Source organism: Macaca nemestrina, chromosome 2 (genome assembly GCF_043159975.1).
Source record: "Macaca nemestrina isolate mMacNem1 chromosome 2, mMacNem.hap1, whole genome shotgun sequence".
Lineage (NCBI taxonomy): Eukaryota > Metazoa > Chordata > Mammalia > Primates > Cercopithecidae > Macaca > Macaca nemestrina.
This window is the reverse complement of record NC_092126.1, coordinates 199,134,605-199,160,762: the sequence shown is the minus strand read 5'-3', so window position 1 is coordinate 199,160,762 and position 26,158 is coordinate 199,134,605. Positions and strand designations below refer to the sequence as shown.

The window sequence follows — 26,158 nt, the reverse complement described above, 5'->3', positions numbered from 1 at the left end:
AAAAAACTGTAGATAAACTTTGGGCCTGATATGGTACAATTTAGTAGCAGAAAATAAGAGCTAGGTAGGGATGGAATCAAGAATTGATTTTTGCCACTTTATTTTAGATGCGTATTACATGTTACATAGCATAGTTGGATATTTGAGTGTAAATTTTAGTAAAATGGGTATAGATATAGGTGAATTGTATACTGGATTATTGTGAATTGTTCTTCACTTCCCTCCTCTTCCATATGACCTGGTAGAATAAGTGAGTTAAGTACTCCTAGCCAAATGAATTTAGACTTGGTCAATATGCCCTGCTGTGGCCAATGGAACAGTAAGAAAGGTAATACAAGCAGATGCTTTCTCAGTCAATGCTGTTACCTTGCTCTTTTTGCCATTTACCATCAGGGAACAATACCTTGAGTAACTGTCAGTTCAAGGAGAATGAGGAAGCATGGAGCAAGCCTGAGCAATACACAAATTGGAGGCAAATCAAACTGTTCTGAGTAGAACTTCAGCTAAGTGCAGAGTCGTTGGAGAAATAAATAAACATTAGTTTCTTCAGTTTTGCAATAGATACCAGGCAAATGCAGGAGCAATTGGCTTATAATGTAGTTAGAGTAAAAGTGTGGAAATGGGTCAGTAGAGGGTCCGGGACATACAACAGAGTCCCGAGTATTTTGAAAGTAGGTTAATTGAGGGAGGAGCAGAAAAGGAGGTGGACTGGTTAACATTGTATGTAGGTATCTAAAGAGCCAAGAAACTAAGGAATGCAATGAATGCAGCAGAAAAGCAAAGTAAGTTGACATTAAAAATTGTTTATTATGTTTAGGAACATGAAATGCAAAAGAGCTCCACAAAGATATCCAAAGAAGATAGCTCTTCAGTTCTCTGAAATATATAGTAATTTCATCTTTTAATTTACAATTGATCAAGAATAAAATAACTAAGAATAAAATATCTTCCTTTTTTCAAGTTATGTAAGTCTTAAGAAGTGAAACAAATTCGAGTTGTACGCTGAAGCCTAGGTAGTTTTCCTTCTTTGCCCCCCAAAGTAGTGCCCTATCACTATAATTAATGGTACTCAAAAGACTTATTACATATAGGAAAATAAGTTAGGCAACATTCAAGTAGTCAAAGTTGTATTATACTACAAAATTACATTTTTTTCTTTTGTGTTTCCATGAGTGTTTTACCAAAAAATAAAAGATATTTATCTGATAGTATGATCTTCAAGGTCTCTCACTTTGCAGATGTTTCATATTTTCTAGCTAACATTTTGTTTTCTTCTCAGAAGTTAAATTATTCATTTCACAATGTAGCCTAATTTGAAAATAATGTATTTATAAAGAAGTATCCTATGTCTCTGAAACATATTACTTTAATAAAATAATCACTAAAGATTTATATTTCAGAGGCAATTTTATTTTCACAATTTCAGTCACATAATTTTAATGAAATCATTTTTAAAACCAAAAGTATTTCATTTGTTTCCACTATCTGTTTCTTTTTATTTTCTTTTTGTTTTCTTTTGAGACAGAGCCTCACTGTCACCCAAGTTGAAGTACAGTGGCATAATCTCGGTTCACTGCAATCACTTCCTACTGGATTCAAGCAATTCTCCTACCAAGTCTCCCAAATAGCTGGGTTTACAGGCATGCATCACCAATCCCGGCTAATTTTTGTATTTTTAGTAGAGATGGGATTTCAGCATGTTGCCAAGGCTGTTTTGGAACTCCTGAGTTCAAGTAATCCGTCAGCTCAGCCTCCTGAAGTTCTGGGATTACAGGAGTCAGCCAGCCAGGCCCAATATCAGGTTTCTTAAATCTTAATTGATTTCTTTGTTTCTTTGTAATTATGTTTCTTTTTAGCTCCTTCCCTCCATGCTTGCTTCTTGCCTTTTGTTTTTCTCTTTCCCTTCCTACCTTTCTCTCTCTCTCTCCCTCTCCTTTCCTCGCTCTCTCTTTCTCTCTCTTCACATACACATATACACACACTCAAAAACACTTCTATGCATGTATTTTGGCTAAGTAAAAATGAAAAGTTGATTGATGGAGCCTTGTGACATGACACTAAATATTCTATAGCACAACATAGAACTTTTCATTACTGATAAGAAATTATTATTTCTTTAAAAAAAGTACGGTGAGAAATTTTCCTGAAGAAGCAGTGAAGTACCTTGTTTATTTCTTACATTATCTTCAAATAGAGCCCCCCAAAAACACATACACACACAAAACCCTCAAAAACAACTGCAAAAATCACTTATTACTCCTGCAAGCTTCCTGTATTTTACCTTGTGTGAAAGCAATTTTCATTTGCATTTTATTGTACCTTGTAATAGCAAAAGGAAGATTTATGTAGCATTTTGCTGTGTAGAAAAGTACAACGTATAAATTTCTGTTGAATACGTTCTGTTCTTTGCTATGCTTTGAATTCTGAAATATTTATTTTCAGAAATCGTTGTCAATTCTATGTCATATCATATAGCTAATCATTGAAATTGTTAATGGAAAGGGAGAAAAAATAAGAGAAAATTGTACAGTTTGGTGGGCTTGTTTTCCTCAGCCGCTTTTGTACTGACAAGTCTAAATTCTAAGTATATTTCTAAAATTTCAGTGTTGACTTTGGAGAGAAAATAAAAAATTCAATTGATCATATTAGGTTTTTCATTTTCTTTACACAAAGGATTGCACATCTTTCTCTTCTACAAGTGGTTTAGCAGATTATTTGTCTCACTCCCACCTCCCGTCACCATTTTATTATTATTCTTTAAGCTATATTGAGTAGAGCTATTTGTCCTGAAGGAGTTCTGACCTACATCTTTTCTTAACTCAATTTCTATAAAAGAAGAAGCTGAGATTCAGAGAGAATATAAATAACTTTCTCAAGGGTGATCTTTCCTTTGTGTGCGCTGACACAAACACGATTGCACTCCAAAGTGTGTTTGTTTTTTTTAATCTAACACACTGTGGTTATTTATTTATTTACTTTTTAACTTTTCCTGATGGCAAATTCCCTGATCCATTGAAGTCAATACAAGGTGTAGACTAAGTCTCGTTCCCGAACTGAGTGATTGATTTGGGTTTGAGTCACTGGAAGTAATGTAACCTTAGGACTGCAACATACTTTTGGTACAAGTTCTATCTTGACTATCATAACCAATTTTTCAGAAAACCTGAACCAAATTCCTGGGTTCCTGTGTCTTCCTCTCAGAAATGGAATCTCAGATCTGCCTACTGTATTTCTCCCTTATGACTGATTCCTACACCTGAGCCCCAGTCTCCCAGTAGGTCTTATTTCTCTCTTTCTGCACTTCTTTCTTTGCGGTAAGAGGTATTGGAGATGCACAATTGATAAGACACAGTTCCAGTTTCCTGAAGTCTATAGTCCCTATTAAACTGTTATGAGGATAACCCAACTGTCTGTCTTTTTAACACTTGGACGCACATCCTACATTTAATGAATTCATAAGTCTTCTATTGATTTTGACTGGAAGTAACAATACACATTCTGGTACAACTACCCTGTGAATATTAATATCCATCAGAAATGAGAGTATATATTTCTTTAAAAATTATATGAGATATCTAAATTAATTTAAATATAAAATAAGATTGTCTACTTCATTTTTGTTAATATACTCCATAAAAAAATCAGTTTTCTAATTGAAATTAATTATGGATTATTCTTTTTCTCTTAAGGAACTACCTTAACATACTTGTAATTTTCCCTGGCATTTTAAGAATTATCTGCTGTATTTACGGGATTCCAAAATAAGTAGCTACATCATTTTTTAAACTTCAGATGTTAAAAAGAAGAATAAAAATGGTTAGATATCATGTATAAAGCAATTTTTTAAGAAAGTCAAATTTTATTTGCTCTTCCATCTGCTGAGATTGTTGTATTCATTACTCAAGAAGTCAGTTCTATACCTTTTTAATGGGACAACTTTTCAAACTTTATGTAACATCTGGGAAGAAATTATTCAAATAATACTTTCGACTATGTGAATTTGTCAATGTGAGTTAAAATGTAATGAAGGATTCCTGTTTGTTGAAGAAAAAAGAGTATGACATTACACATTTTATATTTTAGATTATATGACCAAGTGATTTCATACCACTTCAGACAATGCATCTGTTAAGTACCATGATGACAGATTGAGAAGAAGAACTAACTATGAATATATTTTTATTTGATTATTCATTCATTTCTAAAATCTTGTTTACTTGACTTTTGCCTTTTAAATTTTCATTTAATATAGAAAAATATATTCCTGGGGTTATAACCCTATATGGGATGGAAATATTCTTAGATATTTCTTGAAATTCAATGCTCTGAACTTTCAATTCACTCAAAGATATACAAACAGTAGAAAGTAAATTTTTGTTAAAAAATACAAAATTCTCTCACTTGAGATTGCCAATAACAAAGGCCAATAGTGATAACATTTAAAAATGATTTTGAAATTATTTTTTAATAGATAAAATTATAATTATGTTTTAATCATACTTCTCTTTTATTTCTTTATACAAGCATACTCACTGACACAAAGGTGAAAATTAGATTCATATGTATTGAAATAAATAGTATGAATTTATGGTTACATTAGAAATGTGTGAAAGGTCATTTTTACTGTTATATCATATTGTTTTTCAACAACACATCCATTACCTATATTAAGAAAGTTTAGAAGATGACAGAGAATAGGTTACATAATAATTATGTAAGCTAATACTCTTGAAATATACTTTCTGTGATATCTGAAAATATAGTTCGAATGATGAAAATTATAGACCAAGCATTTTTTGTTTTATTTGTATTTATTATATAGGGACAGTCAGATATCTGATGAAATTGAAATATGATATTCTTGAGAAAAAATAATAAACGTTCATTCTTATGAAACTGTTTTTTGGGGAGGTAGGTCAAAGGAATAATAGCATCAATTGTAAATCAAGTCTAACAAATAAAAATACACTCATAACTAGAATTTGTCTCATATCTTGGAGAGAAAAAAGGAAGAAGAAGGGGATAGATATAAAGAGGAAAAATAGAAGGAAGGAAAGAAGTCTGTAGGTGAGGAAAATAAACAATGAAATAAAATTTATTGTAAAAATTAATCCCAACTCATAAGTTTGGAGCCTAGGAAGATTTGCAGTCCTAGATAAATGCTGGCTTTACTAAGGATTCAGGTGCTTGATTTTCAGATTGTTAATCCGTTGTCTGGTCTAAAAATATTACTTTGTTGATTACTGGAAATGTAGCAGGTGCAAACTTGGTTTTTAAGAGACAATCTCACTAGAGAGAAAAAAATTATTAAGACACATATAATAACTAGATCATAAATTGTTAAAATGTATAATCACATGCAATCTAAGTAAGGGAAGGATCACCATAGTTTGGGATATATAATAGGCTTATGGATGAACCCTAAAGATATCCAGTTATAATCTGTGGAAGCTGTGAATGTTACCTTGTATTACAAAAGGGCCTTTGCCAATATGACTGAGTTATAAATCTTGGGATGGATGGATGGATGGATAGATTAATTTGGATTGTCTGGGCTAGCTCTGAATGTAATCATAGTATCCTTTTCAGAGGAGGGTAGAGGGAGATTTGGCTACAGTATAAGAAGAATGTAACAATAGAAACAAGGGGCAAAAGTCAATGTGATGAGGGACCATGAATCAAAAAATGAGGACATCCTCCAGAAACTGAAAAATGCAAAGAAACTGATTTCCTTCAAGAAACTCCAAAGAGAGTACAACTCTGCCAAAGCCTAGATTTTGACCCAGTAAAACCCATTTTAGATTTTTGATCTCAAGAACTGTGAAGGAGTGTGTGTTATTTTTACACTACTAAGTCTGTGGTAATTTGTTGGGGCAGTCAAGGATGTATTCCTAAATTCATTTTTATATATTTGTTAATAATTATGTGCTAATAATGCTAACAGTATTTCATCACTGTAGGAATAAAGAAGTTATCTGCAAACATAAAGTTTATACGTTTTGGAAAGTATAGAATGCAATAAGGATTTCAGACAATGTCAAGTTTTATGAAAAATAAAATCAGAACAATATAAGAGAGAATAACCTTAAAGAGAATGAAATATAAGCTACATACTGGGAGAAAATGTTTTCAAATCACATATGTAAGAAAGACTTTTCCAGAATATACAAGGACTAATCTCAGAAAATAAGCAGCAACTCAATTAAAACTGTATACAAATACTTGAAAAGACACTTTACCAAATACGATGTAAGGATAGTAAATGAGCATGTAATAGATGGTCCACATCATCTGAGTTAAGGGAAATGCAAATTACAACCACAGGGAGATACCAATAGTCACATTCTGGAATAACTAAAGTTTTAAAAAATATATAGAGACAGTACCAAATATTGGTGAGAATACAGAGCAATTGGAAGTCTCATGCTTTACTGTACTGGTGAGAATATAAAATGATAGAGCTACTCTGAAAAACTGGTAATTTTTATTACAAATTGAAAGATGAAGGTACTCTACGACACAGCTATATAAATTTCAGTCATGTACTCTGGAGAAAATGAAAACTTGTTTCTATTCAAAAATCTGCACATAAATGTTTATAGTGGTTTTATTCATAATTTTAAAAATTGGACAACATGAATGTACTTAAACAGGCAAATAATATGCATACAATTGTACATACTTGCAATGGAATACTATTCATGAATCAAACGGAATGCACTATTGATACAAATAAGAATTTATATAAATCTCAACGAGATTACACTGAGCAAAAGAAAACAGTCTCAATATGTTACATACTATTTGATTCCACTTAACAGAAATTCTGATGGGCAGTGATAGTGATGATTAATGCACAGGGAATGCCTGAGGTTTGGGATGGATGGAGTGTGTGACTGCAAAAGAATAAAAAGTATGAAGAACTTTTGTGGATTTTTGAGTAATTTCACATCTTCATTATACTTATGGGTATACAAATCTATTCATTTATTAAAATTCATAGACCATATACCAAAAGAAAAAAAAAATCGGTAAATTTTGCTATGTGCTCATTTTAGTTTATTTAAAGATACTTTTTTGAATGCTACTCCAGCTTTTTTTTATTCATTAAATATAAGAAAAGAATAACAGTGGTAGTAATAAGGCTGACAAAATTAGATAAAGTGGGAAAATAAAGGATTTTGAAGAGATGGAATTTGAGCAGAAAAAAAGAGTGGCAAGATAATTCAACTATGTGAGGATCTAAGTCAGATGTGTTTCAGTAAAGGTGACCACACAAACAGTTGAGTCAAGGATGAGTTTGGCTTTTCTAGAGGAGAAAATGTGGGTGACATATAGTGAAGAGTGGAAAGAAGAAATATCATGAATTCAGAGAGAGATTAGAGAAGACATCTTCACTGAAGAACTAGGTCTTGAGTAATCAGAACAACACAGGAATGGAATAAATAATAAATAAAAACAATAAAAGAAACTTTTAATACTCTCCTTTCCTGGGAGCTCTCAACTCTGGACTGTTTAACTGTTCTGGCAGAGTCACTGATTTGGCAAAAACAATCTTACTGCCTTCTTGACTTTTTCCCTTCTCCCTTCCTACCTCCACTCTTTTTTATCTTTTTATGTTATTTTTATATTTCAATTTACCTTTTTGCTGCTTTATACTATGTTACCAGGACTAAAATACAAATACTTTCTGAGTAAGAGTGCATCTAAATTTTAATTGCACCTTCAAGACCCATAGGATAGTATCTTCAGCTTAGTAGCCGTTTGGTGGGTATTGATTGGGTTTTTGTTTTTTTCTAAACATTTTTTAAAAATGTGTACTCTATTAAAATGTAATATAAAGTTTTATTTTAAAAAGTATTGTAATATATTGAAAAACCCAAGTAAGTTTTGTTTGTAATTGTTTTGTTTTGTTTTGTTTTGTTTTGTTTTGTTTTGGAAAGTTTCTGTTGCCCAGGCTGGAGTGTAATGGCGTGATCTTGGCTCACTGCAACCTCTACCTCCCGGGTTCAAGTGATTCTCCCACCTCAGCTTCCCCATTACTGATATTGCAGACACCCAAAGTCACACCCGGCTAATTTTTGTGTTTTTGTAGAGATGGGTTTCACCATGTCCGCCATGCTGGTCTCAAACTCCTGACCTCAGGTGATCCGCCCACTTCGGCCTCCCAAAGTGCTGGGGTTACAGGCGTAAACCACCATGCCCAGCCTGTAATGTACTTTGAATTTATCTCAGTAATGTTTCCTCCACTTCAAAATGTGTAAAAAAGATTACCAAGATAATTAAAAAGATAAGAAAAAATGGTCCTATGAAAAAATGTACAGTAACCATGATACATATTTAGATTACAAAATAGAAGGTTAAGGGGATATTTGATACAGATTTTCAAGTGTACTACGCTTGATTATAAAAATTATGTTGACCATATTTTCTAAAATTATAAAGGTCAGGGTAAAGGTAAAATCACCATAGGTTGATGCAATAGTGCTAATTATATACAAGGAAGAAAAATTTTGTTTAACAATGATGGTATTTAGTTACTCAAGTTTTCATGGGGATTACAGAATTTGAATCCTGGAAAATGAGTGAATACTTATGTACATTCTTAGATTATTAATATATTAAAGCAAAAGTGTAATACAAATTAATCCTTTTAGAATTATAATTTCTCTATCACAGAAAAAAAAAGAAAACTTACTTTAAATTAGAAATCCTTTGTACAATTAATAAAGTTGCTTAAGTTAAAAAAATTCAGTGTCAATTTGTAAAATACACATTTTTTATGTTAGAATATTTTTATTAATTAAATTCAATAATATTTTTGAGAATACTTCCTAAGTAAATTAAAAATACTAAAGAAATAAAATGTTAACTATATAATATTTGTATTTTTTTCTTTTTGGAATTTTTCTTGTTTGTTCTTTTTACATTTTAATTTAAAAATTTGACAGATAAAATTATATGTATTTATCATATACAGCATGATGTTTTGAAGTGTATATCTGTTATGGAATGACTAAATCTAACTAACATGCGCATTACCTCACATAGTTATCAGATAGTTATAATAGTTATTTTGTGGTGAGAACAGTTTACATCTACTGTCTCCAGGATTTTTCAAGAATAGAATATGTTGTTATTGACTATTTCTCTGCTATGTAATATTCTTTCCAAATATAACTTGTTTTCCATAAGCAAAAGGAGCATATTTTACGTCTCTTAATTCCTCTCAGAGTTTAGCATACAGCTAGGTACAGAAAGAATAATTATACTGAATTGCATGTGCTAAAGCCATGTGTGCTCCAGAAGATAAAGAGTAATTTATCAAAAAACATTCAATCATTATTCTAGGTGATGTCAGGTACAGAACAAGAATATAAAATAATTGCCTATTAAAAAAAAGATAAAAATTTACAGGATATAATTATTAACATGAATGAATCTTTTCATAAAGGTTTATGCTATTAGATATAAAATTATGTATTAAGACTTCAAGGATGAAAAGACCATCAACAGCTAAGTAGCTGTGAAATGCTTCTTTTATGTATCCATAAAATAAGACTCAGGTTTTGCCTGTTTCAGTTTCTTCTGGGATGGGAGATAGACATAGAACCCTAGCCTGTGCAAAGAAGGTGAAATTGGGGAAGTGATGATATTGCAGAGAGAATGAAAAAATGTAAAGGCATAGAGTATACATTATCATGGTTTAATTTCAGGATGTCCTGGTAACTGCTGGAGGTAAACAGGAAATATGATCGAGCACCATGGTGCCATATTACAATGCAGTAGGGAATGGAATAGGAAATGTTACCTTAGACAAAGGAAAAATATATTGGATCAATTCTCATTAAGTTATGAAACAATGAATGAATCTAACATTTATATTCTTGAAATGCTGTTCATAGTGATCAGAATTTTACTTTAACTTGTGGTATATTAACAGCATTAGTTTAAAATAGTTCACCTTTTTTTTTTTTTTTTAAGAAACGTGAAAGATGTGACATAACATTTTATAATCACCTGGAATGATTCAGTATATATAAGGGAACAGTTTAAAATGAGTCAATTTCTATTTTTCATCAACTAACTATATTTACCAGTTTTACCAGTAATGCAGAAGTACTGCCATACTTCAAATTATTTTATATGGATTTATTTTTCCCCTAACAGGAAATATTCCTAAATGAAACATTATCATCCAGGAGGTTTTAACATTTCAGGGATTGTCATCTCTTTCTAGATACCCACTTCAGTCTCTTTCTAAAAGTTTTTCTATGCAACTTGTAGGTATATCCTTAAGGAAGTCTGACATTATCCTAATCCATCTCAAATAACCACAAAATGTAGCCTTCTAGTTTAAGCCTAAAATGCATAAAAGAATCTAAGATAAGTGAGAAAATTTCTCTCTGCCTAAAAGTTACAGCCTATGGGGCCAGAAATCCTGTTCCTTGGCTTTGTTCATTAAAATTTAATATGTTCTCTTAAAATAAAAATATTTTTTGATTAGTAATACTCCTAGACATCATTCATTTCTATCTGAATTATCAGTTAAGATCTCAGCTGGTATTAGTTAGCCACCAAGCCAAAAACAGAATGTAATATAAGCACTAAATTTGTGAAAAGAATCTTAGAGAAGGGGATGGTATTCTATAAAAAGGAAAACTGTTATTTATTGAAAAAGTAAGTAGCATATATTGCACATTTGATAAACTTGGTGAGGCGCACTATTTATTCCAGCCATAATCCCTTGTTCTTGAAGACTTTATAAGAGTTTTTCTTCTTCATTCATTATTCAGGCGATTCTTAATCTAATTGTCACCATTAGTATACAATTCTACCTTAAAGTATTATAGACTGTCATAGATTTTCCATTTCTGAGGCAGGTCAAACTGTGGTAGAGAGAGGAGGGCAATTGAATACATTGACTAGTAACTAGGATAGGCCCAGGACTTGGCGAAGTCAGACTGTGGGGACATCTGAACAACAGAAGACTAACAGCTACTGAAAGGGGCTGTAGATAAATCCAAAATTTTCAAGGCCCGATAACTATAAAACACTAATCTTCATATTCACAGGGGTATAAATGCAAAGGTTTAATGAAGCAAGATGAAGGCCAATATTTATTTATTTATTGTTTATTTATTGTAAAATAACGCAAACCAATGTCAGGCTATCTCATTCCAAGAAAAGTCTGAATATTCCAGAGGTTCCCAGGAATATGTCCATAGCAATAGGAGTTGGCTAAATGAGGAGGGGAAGAGCATGTTGATTCATGGGTTAAGCCCATCAGAAAGAATATTACACTAAGACAAAGGAGGCAAAACACCTATTTTTCTTTTTTTAAAAAAAATCTTTCTAATTAGCCTTATGACCTTGATTGAGCTACTTGACATTCCCCACTTGAATGCTAGTTAACGTTTCACACTGATGTGTCCAGGAGGCTGTGGGCACTGTGGATACAAAAATGAATAAGGCATAGGTATGATAATATGGCACACGCCTAAAGGAAGCTGACTAGACCAGAAGATACTGTGAAATTCTATTATGCTAACTTTGTTAGAGATGCAGTAAAAAATTGTGACTACTTTTTATATTGTTGGTTTGTTTTGTTTGTGTTGAAAAGCTACCTCAATAAACAGGGAATTTTTTAAATTGCTGATGGAGAATCTAAAAAAAAAAAAAACTGTATCCATACTTGTGTGTCCATTGGAATTTTTGTGCAGTTTTATTTTTTTTTAATAATGTATTCAACTTCACAAGTAGCCAGTGCACCCAGGTCATTTCTTAAGAGGACCTATGGTACATTAACCAGACGGAGAACCATATCCTAATTTTGATTTTGAGTTTTATTTGACTTAACATTTTTTTTCAAAGTGATAATATACCTTATGATAAGCAAAACATACTTTGTTTGACCTAGACATACTACAGATTTTTTTCTTTGTTAGAGTTATAAACACAATCTTTACAGCCTCTCTCTGTCTCTTACATGCAATCATCATCAAAATTTTTCATTTTTACTTTCTAAATGTGTTTCACATCCATCTAATTATCCTCAGGTTAAGAGACTAGCATCTACAGCAATGGCTTCCTTTCTCTTTTCCTCACATCTACTCTAAGCCCTCCTAATCCATTTCTCACACAGCCAGCAGGAGATCTACTCACAATGCAAGCGAGATCATCTCATGACACTATTTAAAATCTTTGAGCTGCTGCTTCCTTTTGCTATTTTTAAATATACATGCATACATATATTCATGTTTGTGCATATATGTGTTATGTATTAGCCCATTTTCACACTGCTATAAAGAACTATTTGCTATAAAGAACTGCTATAAAGAACTGCTATAAAAACTGGGCATTTTATAATGAAAAGAGGTTTAATTGACTCACAGTTTCACATGACTGCAGAGGCCTCAGGAAACAGAATCATGGTGGAAGGCAAAAGAGAAGCAAGTATGTCTTATCATGAGCACATGAGAGAGCACGAGAGAGAGCAAGCAAAGAGGGAAGTGCCACACTTTTAAACCATCAGATCTTTTGAGAATTCACTCACTAGCACAAGAACAGCAAGGGGAAAACCACACCCGTGGTTCAATCATCTCTCACAAAGTCCCTCCCCCAGCACAGGAGATTACAATTCAACAGAGATTTGGATGGGGACAGAGAGCCGATCCATATCAGTGTATATACGTATATACACATACAACCTGGCCTATTATCTATCTCCTGCCTATCTTTCTCCTTCCATCAGTATGGTCTTCCATCAGTTCCTCCAAAGCACAGTTCTCCATTTTACTCTGGATTTTTCTCAAAGGCTAACTTCTTCCTAGCATGCCTTCCTGCCCATTTATTACTAAACAATGGCTCCTCCTTCTGCAAGTTTTGAATATCATTCCCTCAATAACCTTCTCTATTGTCCAAAACTCAGAATTCCCACTTATTCTATAATTGTTCATGACACATTTACTTTATAGTTTATCAAAATTGATAAGTATGGTATTTTAATAAATGTATGAGAAGACAGTTTTTTTAAACGATAGCAAACAAAACACCAGAGCATGACTTTAGTGTTTTGGGGGTCTGGGCTCCCTTGGACTAGGAGAGATTTAGTATCATTTTAATGTGTGTCATGCATGCCTGACATTTAAAACATCTCCATGCTTACCTCATGTTTTCAGGTATGTTCTGTGCAAATTTCAATGAATCTACCCACTGGGGAAGAACCAAAGCCTCCATACTTCCATCATAAAAATGAGGAATGGCCAGCAGCCTAAAATATCATTTTTATCAAGTCTCTTCTATTGGATCATATGCTCTGTGAGTTCAAAAATTATGCCTGTTACTCTGTTTCTAGACTCTGCAACTGTGCTTCATGCACACTAAGAACTCAACAAATTGCATCAACAAATAAATAGAATTCACTGTCCCAATGTTGCCTCTGTCTAAATTTTTTTATACTATTTCCATTCCTAGACTCACCTTAGCTAATCCTTAATGTATTAGGCATGTATTTGTCATTCTTATAATGGATATCTTATAGTGAATAACATATGCATGGGGAGATCAAAAGTCAGAAAGTTTATGTACCCAATGCTACCTCTGCCTAAACTTTTCATTCCACTTCCATTCTTAGACTCACCTCAGCTAATCATTAAAATATTTAGATATGTATACACCATTCTTATAATGGATGTATTTGCTTCAATGAACAACATATGCATGGGCAGATTCGAAGTCAGAAAGTTTATGGATCCAACAGTGTCTTAAATTCCACAGTTCTAATATATTTTGAAACCACTAACGGTTTTTAACTCAATAACTTCTAATTAGTTTTTCGAAAGGCAAAAGACAAATTGAGGCATAATTGAATTTATCTAATTTAAGCATTCACATCTTAAGAGAGGGAGGAGGAGAGAGAGGGAATTAGAAATCAACATATTACTTTAAGAGAAAGAAGCATTACACCAACTTTTTTTTTATTTAAAACATTTTATGGCATGAATCTGTTTTCACACAATATGTTCCATAATTCTCTTTCCAAACTAAATCACGTTAGCTTTTAATCATACATAAAATGTCAAAGCATTTCTTAGACAAAGCACAGCATTATTTTTTTACAAAATTTACCCTGATAAATTAAAGCCTGACATTAACTCTGCCAAATCTTCTGGTACAATCACTTTAATGAATTTCAACATAGCTAAAAGAAAGACATTGCAGTTAAAATAAAATAAAATAAAATAAAATAAAAAACCTGAGGCTTTCAGTTTGATTTTTTTTCCTCTGTACTACTGACTTTAATAAAGAAAGAAGTGTAAAGGAGGGATGTTTTAAAATGCATTGCTTTGCAAACAAACTTATATTGATAATAAAATACAAGTAACAGATGAAGGTAAAATAGATTTTGAAATAGGTTGTAAATGTCATTTTTTCCCTTACCATGTCTTTTATTTTAAACAAGAATCTAATTAAAAATTGGAAATGCTATATATGCAACAATGTTAAAGGTGTACAATTTCTGAAGAGAGGCAGAAAAAGACTGTTCTCATGAAGAAGCTTAGAAAATAGTACAATAAGACATTTGGTTTATAGTTAGTGAGAGTTTCCTAATGATTCTTTTTTAATGACTATTTATTTAAGTGCATTTGGAGAATTTTAAAAATAATCAAGAAGCCAATAAGAATCGTCATGTTCAGAGAAAAGAACCATTATTATGAGAACTGCTGCTGTTATTTAGCAAATAGAATAGTTTGTAAATTGGCTATTTTATTTTTCAACAATCTTCATTTGTGTCATGTGCAAATACCAACATCACCTTTTTATCATTGAGAGTTTATGACCAGTGTATCAGGGGACACCAGTGTTCTTTCTGTCCAAATTGCCCTTTGCTTTCTTGTCTTTTTAAAATTGTAGTTCTTCCGGATAGTCCCAGTGTTGCGTTCTCTGAGACGCCTTTCTGAACATTCTCACCTGAAACCCTGCCCCAAACCACACACTCACTTAAGCATAATAAGCTGCTTTCCTCCCAGTACTGATAACATGGTACTACTGCACCCTTCTGTTGCATTTGCATTAGGTGTTTTCTTCTATAGCCCCACATACTATCAGCACGGGGAAGTCTGTTTTATCTGTGTATCTGCATCTAGCCTAGCACCTATTGCAAAGTAGCCTCTTCAGGAATGTTAGGCATTTAAACCTATTGTGTAAAATCCAGGTTAGAAAACAGTATATACATTTATATTCAAGAAAATCTACATTTGTGTCCCACAGACCATTTCCTTTAGAGTATTTTATTATGCAAGTCTCATTTTGCTATATGCTATAGATCATGTCACCCTGACTGACACCAAGGTGATATTTTAAAATATTCACAAGGATGAATTTAAACCCAGGGCAACAAAGACACATACCAAAATAGACTAGAAAACAGTAGAATTGAAGGAAAATGAAATAACCGAATGAAACAAGCCTGATGTGCAGTACACAATGTTCGGAGGAGTATGGCTAAACATATATTTTTGCCACTGTAAAGGAGGCAGCTACTACTCATGTCCAGGTAATTGTTGCACAGAAAGTGTGTAGTTTTAGATATTTTGAATGTCATGGAAAATGAAATCTTATATTAACTAGTTTGTACTCACTTGTGACATATTTATGGCAGTCTTCCTGTATTTTTTCTTATGCTATTTATGGAATTGAGGCCATTGGTAGCTCATATCTAAAAAGAATGAACGTCTCAGCTTTTCCTGCAAAGATACAAATGATATGAATGCCTTTAGCTTTCAATGTCATACTTCTGTTGGATATTTCTGCATATGCGAGGATGCCAAAATGTCTTATCCTGGGGTTCCCAGGTTTACCACTAGTCATCTAACTAACGCTTATACATTTCGTCTTACTTCTTCATATTTGAAAGCAGTCAATCCATCAGTCAAAGCATTGTGTCGCCTTTGTGTTTTAATCAGTAGAGCACACTTTATAATGTGGTCTGCAAGGGGACTTAAGGAACCTGAGTTTTCTTATGTTGATTCAAGAGTCAACATACTTGATTATGCAAGAGTCTGATTTTACACATTCACCATTTTGATGCACAAGTTACCTTTTCTGCATCATACATGTTCTATAAATTAAAAGAAAAAATATATTTGATATGCTTCTAGATGAGTTTAGTTTCCTCTGAAATTGCAAAAGTATTTTTGTTTAATACTTGAAAACCTGTTCCAGCTAATAACTTGCATTGAAGAAGTAGAAAATCTCGGTTGAGCACGGTGGCTCACTCCTGTAATCCCAGCACTTCAGGAGGCGAAGGCGGGTGGATCTCCTGAGGTCAGGAGTTCAAGACCAGTCCGGCCAACATGGCAAATGCCTGTCTCTACTGAAAATACCAAAATTAGCTGGGCGTGGTGGCACATGCCTATAATCCCAGCTACTCGGGAGACTGAGGCAGGAGAATCGCTTGAACCTGGGAGGTGGAGGCTGTGGTGAGCCGAGATCATGCCATTGCACTCTCCACCCTGGATGACAAGAGTGATACTTTGTCAAAAAAAAAAAAAAAAAAGAAGTAGAAAATCTCTACTTATTGCCTTGCCTTATTGAAGATAATAAGAATTACAGTCGTGTACATTTAATGTATCTTATTTATAATTAGCCCTAATTTCTTGTTCTTTCATAATCTCTGGAGTATGTATGTTCTATAACTTCCTCTACGTTATCTTATTGATATTTTATAGCCTAGTGCTTTGAAAATTAACAGCATTTGACTTTATAAGATTCTGGTCCTTGAAATCTTATTATAACAAATAATTTTTATTAATTATAACCAAAGCCAAATTGTATTTTATTTTTAAAATTTTTACTTATAAGAATAAAAAGTCATCTTGCTGTCCTTCAAACATGTCTTGGAGATGCTCATATTCTGTTTCTTATTCCTAATCTCATCCTCTCCTCTTAATTTATTCACTATGAAATATAAAATCTGCTGATATTTTTTAAAACTCTTCCAGGCCACAGTAATTCATTTTCCTGAACTCTTATGCATTATATTGTATTCCACTGCTTCTGATTTTTGGGTCATTTTTTTCCCCAAGCTAGCTGTAAATGAGTACTGCAAGAACAAAAGATTTGAGCTACACTCACTTGTACATGCTATAATTAACATAGTGTCTTGAATATTGTAGTTGGTCGATAATTTTATAGAAAGAGGTACCAATAAAATCTAGGCTGGTAGTATAACTTGGAACACAAAATTTCACTAAGACTTTCTATCAATCTAAACAGAAATGGAAAAGAGGTAAGTTATAGTTCTCTCATCATCTCATGAAAGGAAGTAAATACATTCATAAAAAGAAAGAAAAGAAACTTTTCCTGGCTCTACTGGTAAACAGATAACCGTTACATAAATGTATGTGAACAGCCTAGTGAACATGCCTTCAATATCAGTGTCACAATATATTCGATCAGTTTTTCATCTAGTTGTTTCTTATGTCTGTTCACAATAAGAACAATAAGCATAAATGCAGAATCAATTTTTTATGAGAAAATCTGTGTGGGATTAAAATCATATTATAGCATAAGTGTGAAGACTTCTTGTTCTAAAACAAGAACCATTGAGTTTCTTTTCATATTAATGATAGAATAATACTGTAAATGAAATAGAAGATAGTGCAGAAAGTTAGGTTGGATACAGATATATAAGTAAAAGCATTTTAATTTAATTTTAAGGAAAATCATTGGAAGACTATTGAAGGAAACACATTATTAGACCTGTATTTTGGGAAAATAAGTTGGGCTATGGATGCCAATACCCTAAGTTCCATATATTTATTCTATTGAGATAACTATGCAGAGATATTTCAAAAGATATCTGTAGAGGCAATACTTGATTTAAAAATTGAGAAAAATTACTGTCCATCACTCACAAAATGGTTACATTACATAGTATAAATCTGTATTGATAAATACTATATAGCACTACAGAAAGGAAGATTTATGTTTATAAGTAGAGAAAGATCTATAAAATATATTAGTAAAAGAAAGAGTTTCAGCCTCAGACTTTTACCCTAGAGTCTGTAGTACTGGAAACAGAGTCATCCTCATGTTGACACAAAGAAAAAAATGGACAACATTCAAATTCACGATTTATTTAACCCTTCAGAGACCTGAGTTTACAGAGCAACTGACTAGCTCAAAGTCCAGAGAGATGGTGCCTAAAAAGGGAGAGGTCAAATAAGAGTTGAGCTAGGAAATAGGACACACTGATGAAGACTGAATATTGGAGAGCAGGACAGTATAAAAAAGCAGCTATTGGGAAGAGGCAAAAAAAATGTTACCAGAACATTGCTTTCTTGCCTTTACTACAGTAGGAAAGCCTTGATGTGTGGGGAAAGTAGGAAAGCCTTAATGTGTGGGGAAAGAATGGCAAGTACTACTACCCCCAGGGGACTGGTGGGAAATCATTGCAGAAAGGTGGAGGGAAGAATGAAAAAAACGACGGCAAAAAACAAAAATCAAATGCCAACAAATACACTTTTAAAAAAGACTTACTTCTAGGGAAGGAAGATTATTATACATTGAGTCCCTAGGCACTGAGGCAAAGTAATATAGCCATTTTGGAAAATAGTTGGCTAGGATTTCTTGAGAAGATTTAAAATTACAAATTTAATTGCATTACTAGATATGGGATAATTCTGGTTATCCATTTTATCTTGAGTGACTTGTGGTAATTTATGGATGTCTAAAAATAATTAAGTTCTGTTATTAATTGTATTAATTGTAGACTTTTAATGTCTGTAGGGTTGTAGTAGCATCACATCCTTCATTCCTCATGTTGTCAACTTGTGTCTTCTCATTTTCTTTTTTTTGAGACGGAGTCTTGCTCTGTCACCCAGGCTGGAGTGCAGTGGCATGATCTTGACTCATTGCAACCTCTGCCTCCCAGGTTCAAGCAATTCTCCTGCCTTAGCCTCCTGAGTGGCTGGGACTACAGGCCTGTGTCACCACACCCTGATAATTTTGTGTATTTTTGTAGTAGAGACGGGGTTTTGCCATGTTAGGCAGGATGGTCTCGGTCCCCTGACCTTGTGATTCGCTCACTTCAGCCTCCCAAAGTGCTGGGGTTACAGGTGTGAGCCACTGTGCCTGACCTCTCACTTTCTTTTTATTCATTTGTCAGAGGGTCATCTATTTTATTGATTTTTTTTCAAAGTGTTTTTCTGTTTTCAATTTATCTTATTTCTGCTTCCATTTTGATTACTCTCTTCATTTTGCAAACTTGGGTTTATTTTGCTTTTCTTTACTAGTTTTGTAAGGTGGAAGCTTAGATTATTGAACCAGACTTTTCTTTTTTTAGTATAAGCATTTAATAATACAAATTCTACTCTAAACATTAATCATAAATGTTGATAGGTTATGGCTCTATCTTTGTTCAGTTCAAAGTATTTTCTAATTACTTTAGTGACCTATGAATTATTTAGAAGTAGGTTGTTTTATTTCAAAATGATTGTATATATTTATATTACCTTTCTGTTAATTCCATTATGGTCAGAGAATATCTCAGGATTTTTTTTTTTCATTCTTTTAAATGTTTAACTTTAGAATATAGAGAAAGTGCATTATTTGTTGTTTGGTGAAGTGTTCAACACATGTCAATTGTAATCCTGGACTGATGATGCCATTAAATTCTTCTATACTTTTGCAGATTTTCTGTTTACTATTCTATATATTATTGAGAAAAGTAGCCTACATCTATAATTATAGATCAGTAAATTTGTCCTTTCAGTTCTGTGAGTTTTTCCATCTTGCATTTTGAAGCTCTTTTATTAGCTATCTACGTGTTTATTAATAATTAATATCAAATTAATAATTAAAATAGTTAAAATTTAATAAATAATTAAAATTTAATTATAAATTAAAATTAAATTATTAATTAATTAGTAATTAAATTATTGATAGTGAATATAACTAATTACATTTAGTTAATAAAGAGAGGACACAACCAGAAAATAATAAATCAAACAACAAAGTGTATTAAAATATAATGACCTAAGCTCACCAATTAAATATAATATTATAAATATAAATATATTTATACAGACACACACACTTGTGGTTCTTCTGCTTTCCCTTTCCAGGCTAAATTTCAGTCAAACATTTTAGAGTTTGCTCTAAGTGTTATACATACTTCACACTTTACATACAATCTGTATTTTAGTACATCAAGTAGAATGCAGTAACCTTGAAATTAAAAATGTCCCATTACTTTCCCTCCTTTGTGTTTAGTTCATTTATATATTGTTTTTGTGTGTGTGTATGTGTGTATGTGTATGCATACACACTATATATACACACTACATATATATACACTATATATACATACACGTTTTTATATTCAATATATACATAAATATATATTTATCTACTGAAAATTTTCTTATATTATGGTTTCAATAGCCATACAGACTTCAAATAATTATAGAGTAGAAAAGCTGCCTATTATATTTAACTGGATACTTAATATTTCCGCTGTTGTTGTTAATTCTTGGTATTCCAAGTTTCCTTTTCATATCATTTTCTTCCATCTGAAAACCCTTTTTTTTTTTTTGCAATTCTTATAGAGCAGTTATACTGACATTAACTTCTATTAGTTTTCATTCATCTGATAATATATTTAACTGCTCTTCATAAAGTATATTTTCATTGGATATAGAAGTCTGGGTTTACCGTTTTTGATGAGAAATTTATATTCATGCAAACCATTGTCCTCCTATAAATAGTGTGTGATGTTTCTTTGCTTTTGAGAATTTTCTGTTTCCCTTTTTTAGCTTTAGTTTTTTCATTTCACCTTTAGTTTTTGAAAGTTTAATTATTGTACTAGTAAGGGTTCTCTAGAGGGACAGAACTAATGGGATATATGCATATATGAAAGGGAGTCTATTAAGGGAGTCATATATATGCATATGTGAAAGGGAGTCTATTAAATGACTCACACGATCACAAAGCAAAGTCTCATGATAGGCTGTCTGCAAGTTGAGGAGCAAGGAAGCCAGTGGTGCATCAGTCTCAGTCCCAAAACCTAAAAAGTAGGGAAGCTGACAGTGCAGCCTTCACTCTGTGGAAAAGGCCTGTGAACCCTAGAAAACCACCGGTGTAAGTCCAAGAGTCCAAAAGGTGCTGTCTGTTGTTCGAGGGCAGGAAGCATTCGGCCCAGGAGAAAGATGAAGGCTGGAAGACTCAGTAAGTTGGCCCTTCCATCTTCTCCTGCCTGCTTTATTCTAGTTGTTCTGGCAGCTATTTAGATGGTACCTACCCAGATTGAGGGTGGGTCTGCCTCTTCCAGTCCACTGACTCAAATGTTAATCCCCTTGGCAACACCCTCACAGATACACCCAGGAACAATACTTTGCATCCTTCAAGCCGATCAAGTTGACACTCAATATTAGTTATCACAGTTACGATATTTCAGGAAGGTTTTTGGGGGATTTCATTCTGTTTGGGCCTTTCTGAGCTTCATTAATCTGCAAGTTTATAAATTTTATCATATTTGAGAAGTTTTCAGGCATTATTTTTTCACATATTTTTTTCCTATACCATATCCTTTTGCTTGTATCTCTGGACCATCAACAACACAGATATTAGACCTTATGTTGTTTTCCTCCAAGTCTCTGAAACTATTTATTTGTTTTATTTTACCTTTCTATATCCGTTATTTAATTGATTTTTTTTAATCTATCTTCAAGATTAGTGAGTCTTATATCCATTATTGCTATGCTGCTATTGATATATTCAAGGTTTTATTTTTTTAAAGTTATTATATTTTAAAAGTCTTAAATTTCCATTTTGTTTGTTGCAGTATGTATTTACTTACTAGACTTCAACCTTTCAATTTATTTCAAGAGTATTTATGCAATTTGTTGGAACACTTTTATAATGGATGCTTGAAAATTGCTGTTATTGAATTCCACCCTCAGTCTCATAGCTGTAGTAACATCTGCGGTTTATCTTTTCCCACATAAGTTGATATTTTGCCTGTTCCATACACCCATTTTGGATTGTGTTTTGCATTATATTTTTAATATTATGTTGTTACCAATTACTTGCTTGCCAGTTCTCTTATGACGATTTTCCCAAGCTGTTGAGCTAGCTAGCTTACATTTCATATGCCCACACTGTGCTGCTGCTTTTTTTTTTTTTTTTTTTTTTTTTTTTTTTTAAGACAGGGTCTTGCTTTGTCACCCAGGCTGGACTGCAGTGGCAAGATCTCAGCTCACTGCAACCTCCACCTTCTGGCCTCCTGGGTTCAAGCGATTCTCCTGCCTCAGCCTCCCAAGTAGCTGGGATTACAGGCATGCATCACCATGCCTGGCTAATTTTTGCATTTGTAGTAGAGACGGGATTTCACCATGTTGGCTAGGCTGCTCTTGAACTCCTGATCTCAGGTAATCCACCCGCCTCACGCTCCCAAAGTGCTGGGATTACAGGCGTGAATCACCACACCTGCTGTACTTTACTTCTTTTTAAGATGTGACAATAGTTTTCATAAGTAACTGAGGAATGTCAGAATTGTACTTGTTAATTCTCTCTGGCAAGAGGAAAAAAATTTATAAGCAGTCAGAAAACAAACAGCTTTTCATTCTAGCTTCGACAAAATCCAACAAGCAAAGAGCTTAAAAGTTGTCACTCTTGGTTATTCAAGAATAAAACTTAAAATAACTTTTCTTGTATCTGTTGAGAAGCAGATGTTATAGGACATTCAACTACTCTAAAATTGGGAGATATACAGAAACTGAGATCTATTATCCAGAGGAGAAGTCACTGGAGCCATAAACTAATAGGACCATATAAATGTTGAATGCAGACAAGCATAAGAATAAAAAAGTTTCTTGGTGATGTAGTCTTATTGCAGCCCCTACACTTTTGTGGGCTTTACCTGCAGGAGCCATACCCGTAAGAATCTGAGAAAGATCCTTTCCTGGATCTGACAAGGAGGAGGAGAAGAGTCATCCTTTAGATAGATCCAGAGTCTTCACTATAAAAATGGTCTGCTTTGGGAAAGGACATTTCTCTGCCTCCAGCTGCTTTCAGTCTTGCTGTTTTACCTGAGGAGGAAAAAATCATTTCAACAGGTATCAAGGCTTCAAAAATACATTGGAAGTCTTGCAGCCAGGGAAGGGAGTGGGGGTGGGCATGAGGAAAAACAAACAAACAACAGTACTGGAGAAACACTTGTGAATGTCACAGCTCCAAGCCCTAACCCTCATATCTTACCATTACCTTGGCAGGACTCCAGCACAAAACAACAGTTGTAGCAGAAAGGGCAGAAAGGGCTGCAGGTCACAGGGTCCCTTGAAGGCAGAGTATCCAGTGAAGGCCAAAGTCAGGAGACAAAAACCAGACTAGAGGAATTTGAAACTTTTGGTACCTATAGCTATTTAAAATTTTCATATGTAGCTGAAGAATGGAGTGGGAGTACAAAATTTCCCTCTGAAGGTAACGATACCCTTATTTAGATCTTACTCTATTCATATTATTCATAGGAAAAAAAATACTGAAATGTCTTTTTTTTTTCCCGCTGAAACAGAACACAGTTCCAATCCTGTTTCTCCCACTGTTCTTCTTGTCCTAGTTCATTTGTGCTATATTAACAAAATTCCATGGATTGAGCAACATATGAACAACGACATTTTATTTTTCATGGTTCTGGAGGCTGAGATGTCCAGAATCAAAATGCTGACGTATATGATGAGTGTTGAGGAACTTCTTTCTGATTCATAAGACAGTGTCTTCTAGCCGTGTCTTCACATGACAAAAAAAGGAATGGCAGCTATCTGGGGCTGCTTTTATAAGGGGGCTAGAACCATTCATGAGTACTCTCCTCTCACAACTTAAAGTCCCACTTTCCACTACCATCACACTGATGATTAGATTTCAGCATAAGCATTTGAAGGAAATACAAACGTGAAGCCTGTAGCATTTATCTTCAAACTCTATTCTTTTCCTGGTCTCTAAATTTGTGATTTATCAGTTGGCATTTGAAGCATGATGACTCTTAGTTGTGAGGTGCATTACTGCATAGTGCCGGCACTTAGCACAATGGCCACCTGAGCAGTCAGGTCCAATGGGACCCAAATGTGATTGTGAGAATCAAAAACTTCTTTCTATTTTTCAAACACTCTTTTGAAGGAAACTCCCCTTAGGCTGCAAACCACTAATATGCAAGTGTTGGACCCAGTTCTAAAATTATAAGACTGTAATAGCCCAAAAAAATTTCATACACTTGACAAAAACCATGTTATCTCATCACTAATAATTTTTATAGTTAACACTCTAATTATCTGAAGAATGGTGTTCAGGTATCTTTCTCAGTTTTTTTTTAAATTTTTTATTATACTTTAAGTTCTAGGGTACGTGTGCACAACGTGCAGGTTTGCTACATATGTATACATGTGCCATTACTTATGTCACCCAGAGCCCATTTTATCTGAATAATGAACTATTTGAAATAATCAGTAGCTATATTTTTTCCTAATTAGCATTGATTCATCTACTTGTAACTGTGGAGGCTATTTGGAAGGTAGGGAAATTACAATATAGATTAGTTATAACTGATATTCCAGATCAAGTAGTGGGAAAGAATGAGGTTACCAGGGTTAATTTCTACTAATTTACACTTACTAAATCATTAAAGAGCAAATTAAATTATCACAATAAACATAATATAATTGTCTTATCTCTATGAGTAATCACTCAATAACTTTAAATTAGACATCTAGTCATGAGTTGCTGACTTTATTTTAACCACAGTTCCTTACCAACTTCATATTATCTCTTAAAATAATTGCATATTATGGTTATATATGATGTAGGAGGGAAGGCTTTCCCTTTAACCTCTGAGGCTTCAGTAACCAAGTCAATGAAATAAACAAGGCAGATCAACAGGAGAAAAGGTTTGCAAATTTACTATATGAATACGCCAACAAAAGTAAGATTTAGGAGTTCATATGCCCTCTTCATAGTGGAAAGGGGAGGGAGCATGTAGGGAATTTAGCTGAGGGGAAATGATTTTTAGAAAAGATGAATAAACCCTTAAAAGAAGAAATGATAGTTTCTCTCAAAGTGTGGGTGCTAGTCTGTTCTCCTGTGATTTGAAGAGTTAATCTTCCTTAGTTGATGTAACTTTTGGGGAGGAGATTGATGACAGTTGAGTTTCTTTTGGAGGATCTGTCTTTAAGTCGAGAAGGGGAGTTCAGAGATAGCCTCTCCCTGCATTTACTGTTATTCAGATGGCATCCGCTTGAAGTAATAAATATACCAAAGTGGCATATTTGGGGGTAGCATTTCCCAAAGTCCTTCGTTAGTATATATGACTGTGTATGGGCATATAAAGAATTATGACAGCATTCACTTTCTGAACCCTTGCTTATCATGTAGAATCCTTTTCAATTATGACCTTTGTAATACTGGTGAGGATTAGCAATGAGGATCCCATGAAAGTCCTCTAGAGCCTATATCTGGGTTCAAATGAGAGAAACAAACACAGAAAAATTATAATATTGGGTCAATGAAAAACTTTCTGAATATTTTTACTAAAACATTATTAAAATATATTATTTATTTTTTATTTGACAAATATGTTTACGATGGCTGTGGTATGAAATACAAGGGGCATGGTAATGAGAGATGAGGCTAGAGAGGACAGGACATTCCAAAACATAAAGTATCCCTCTGTTTCTGGAGATGAGTTCATCTTTCACACTTTTAGAGCTGCAGGAAGTCACTGAAATATTGTAATCACAAAAGGCATTTATACTTCTAAGACTTTATCAAGATCACTCTGCTAATAGTTTAGAAAGCATAATTTTTAGAAGCAATTGATTTGATACTTCTTACATTATTAGATTATTAAATATATTTTCACAAATTCATTGTTTTATTTAATCTAATAATAAGCTCTATGCTAAAAATTATAAAACTTTTCACAAGAGTATTTTAAATATTATGCTTTGCCAATTTTTCTTTCCATTTCTTCCCCCTTTCCTTTTATGAAAGTATTTATCTTTACTGTGTTTTATAGTATGTTTGCGGTCTGGTAAAAAAATCACATGAGGAAATCTTTAACCATGGGTATCTTAGTTTTTCTATAAAATTGTTAAGTCTTTGC

General features: G+C 33.3%; 1 long non-coding RNA gene across 2 annotated transcripts in view; it reads left to right on the top strand.

Moving 5' to 3' along the window:
- LOC105485536 (uncharacterized) overlaps window positions 1-26,158 on the top strand; it is a 42,283-nt gene that overhangs the window by 8,242 nt on the left and 7,883 nt on the right. Inside the window, exon 3 of one of the 2 annotated variants that reach the window (XR_011619473.1) lies at window positions 1,526-2,624. The exons of the other annotated variant lie outside the window; for it this stretch is intronic. This is a non-coding gene — a long non-coding RNA (uncharacterized lncRNA). Of the gene's footprint in view, window positions 1-1,525; window positions 2,625-26,158 lie in introns of those variants that run through there. 2 annotated transcript variants of the gene reach the window in all.